Source organism: Micropterus dolomieu, unplaced genomic scaffold, assembly GCF_021292245.1.
Source record: "Micropterus dolomieu isolate WLL.071019.BEF.003 ecotype Adirondacks unplaced genomic scaffold, ASM2129224v1 contig_12673, whole genome shotgun sequence".
Taxonomy (NCBI): domain Eukaryota; kingdom Metazoa; phylum Chordata; class Actinopteri; order Centrarchiformes; family Centrarchidae; genus Micropterus; species Micropterus dolomieu.
In genome coordinates, this window is record NW_025741659.1 from 54 (window position 1) to 2,966 (window position 2,913).

The 2,913-nt window shown below is 37.2% G+C and overlaps 1 long non-coding RNA gene across 2 annotated transcripts; it reads right to left on the reverse strand.

Annotated features, from left to right (window-relative positions):
• Nucleotides 1-531: 531 nt before the first annotated feature.
• LOC123966092 lies at nucleotides 532-2,907 on the reverse strand. Of its 2 annotated transcripts, XR_006823876.1 has the most exons (3): nucleotides 2,213-2,907; nucleotides 1,970-2,013; nucleotides 532-833 (listed from the first exon to the last, which is right to left on the reverse strand). It is a non-coding gene; the product is annotated as an uncharacterized LOC123966092 (long non-coding RNA). The 2 variants fall into 2 exon arrangements; XR_006823875.1 differs by having other exon boundaries at nucleotides 1,970-2,907.
• Nucleotides 2,908-2,913: the final 6 nt, after the last annotated feature.

The window sequence follows — 2,913 nt, forward strand, 5'->3', positions numbered from 1 at the left end:
CGAAATATTAAAATAAATAAATACCATAACATCTAAATGAATATTGACAGTTTTAAAAATATAAACAAGAAACCCAGATTGGCCCATATAGACTGAAATAACAAAAGTAAAAAAATATAGTCTTCTGCTTTTACCCATCCGGGGTAGACTTGAACACACACATTTAGTGCATCAAGGTCAATCGAAGGCCACAGTGCAGCAACCAGGGTTTCATGTGCCTTGCCTTTAGAAAACTTCCTGGATTAGAAAGCATGCTTTCAAATTTTTAGAGGCTTCTGGACCCTCTTGACCTCTGGTCCTGGTAAGCCTGTTCATTTATCCACCCCTGCCTACCTCAGCTACCCTTTATACAGAAAATGTATGGTTTAGCTGGTGGAATCAACGGTTCCTTAATGGTGTCAATTAATATGAATGAAAACATGTCCCACCTTTCTACATACTTTGTGCATCACATTACAATATATCATTTGATGCATTGAAGACTTCAGATGATTGGCTAAACCACAAGGTGAATGGAAAGACAAACAGAAATAAAGGTATACATCGATTTATTTGAACACAGCTTTTAACAAAAATCAATAATTAAAAAATAAATTAAAAAACAGCATGACAGCATGTTAGGGTGGAAACCATTGAAAGTGTGTAACGCGGCTCCTCCTCATCTAAAGTAGTCACATCCGCAAGCAGGATGGCTGGGCCCGTAACGGCAAACTTGACATCTCATAGCAGGTATTTAACTCATTGAATTACAGACCAATGTGTGACATTACACATGGTTGGCACCTGGTGAGAACTGGCAGGCCGGCTCCCATGTCTCCTCCCAGATTTTTCCACTGTAAGTATCAGTAAAAAAATAACATTAGAACCATTTTAACAATAGTTTCACAGCATAAATATTTTCAAAAAATATTGTACGGTCTTGTATTTCATTGTTTTTATAAAACCTATACATATATAGTGCTTGATGAAATGTAACAGATAAACATCAGCCACTCTCATAGATAAAGTCATAGAAAGTCAATAGCTGACATCAGTCAACAAGGATGAGCTTGGCCGATACTGATGTTCTGCCAATATATTGGTGAAGGTCTACTTCCTACATAGACATTACACCGGGGGAATTATGCATAGTACTGAAAAGAGCAAGTGGCTAAATCCTGTAGACAATATTTGACACTGCATTTATTCCACCCTATACCAATTGGTATATTGGTATATACCCTATGGGTCTACAATTACAATATTGTGCAACATTTGAAGCAATTTGTGTTGATTTAATCTTGATTACAGCTCATGAAAAAAAATTTAAAAAATAAAAAAATCAATCAACTCACTACATTATAATAAAGAGGAATACAGAAATGTCGACCTTTCAAAAATAAATGAACAAATCTGACTTATCAAAAATTGTTAATGCATACACTCTATACTTGGTGTGGCTGCTTTTGCACAAATTCCTGCATCGGTGTGGTGTGGTGTGGAGGCCATCAGTGTATGGCATTGCTGAGGTGTTATAAAAGCCCATGTTGCTTTGATAGTGACCTTGAAGTTGTCTCTAATGTTGGGTTTGGTTTCTATCATTGTCCTCTCTATGGGGTTCAGGTGAGACGAGTTAAGCACAGCAATACCATGCTAAGCAACCCAGTTACTAGCAGTTTTCGCACTGTGGCAGGGGCAGAGTCCTGCTGGAAAAGGATATCAGCATGTGCGTAAAGCTCGTCAGCAGATGGAACCATGCTCTAAAATCTCCAGGTAGAAGGCTGCATTGACGCTGGACCTAAAACCTAGTGGACATGACAATTCTCTCAACGCTGCTTTTTGGTTGCAAAACTTTGAGACCCACCTGTACATTTAAAGTTGTGTGCTACAATATAAATTTCAACCTTTATCCACTACCTATGAGATGGTAAAAAGTGGAAAAAGAGTACATGTATGAAGGCAATATAAACCAATATAAAGCAGTACTTACCATGCAGAGCAAGGTAACCATTTCACCCTTACTTCCTCTTGCCCCTACAGAAAGACAAAAACATATAATCAGGTTTTGAATTTCATAATTTTTGGGGCAAGGCCACTTGGCCTTCAGTTGAACTTAAATGGACTCAAATTACCAATGCTTAAATGGCCAGTATTTTGTGATATGTGAAATGCCAGATGAGCCACAGACAATGGAGAGATGATCAGACAGCCTAATGAAAAATATATTTCTTACCTCATTTATCCTTCGTCCTGTTATGGAGTCATATTTGAAAACTTTTTGCCTACTACATTTCCGGCAACCTTAAAATGACAATAATAATAATAATAATAATATTAATTAACCATAAATGTAAAAAAACCCTGGAAATTAAACTTAAAGTTAAACTTAAAGTTTCATAAAACCTGGGGAACAACTTTAAGCATTGTCCTTGAACTTTGAAAACGTCTGAAGAATACATATATAAAGGGCCATTCACACCAAAAACGATAACTATATAAAAAAATATTGTTCTCGTTAATATGATAAACTATAACGAGATTGAGAACAATATTGTTGGGGATCGCTTTTAAAGCGATTTTGAGAACAATAAAAAGAAGAGCTAACAACCAATAGGAACCCATCACATCTTAGCCATCACATTTATTAACACAAGGTGAGACTTTGCTTATAGCTGGTCAGTCTGTCTGGACGCTTTTATCGTTATAGTTCCTGGAATGAACTGCTCTTTAGCCATTAGATTCAGTGATTTCATAGCCGAAATTTAGCCTAATTATCCTACTGCCTGGCCTAAAGGTTATTGAAGCAGATTGTGAACAGTGATAGGGGGGGATAAGCTACCTGGGCTGCCCACTGATGTGTGCGTGAGTGTGTGTGTATTCATCTCTCCTCAAGTGTGTATTGCTCATTGCTTTACTCCTAGAGTGTGCATGTTC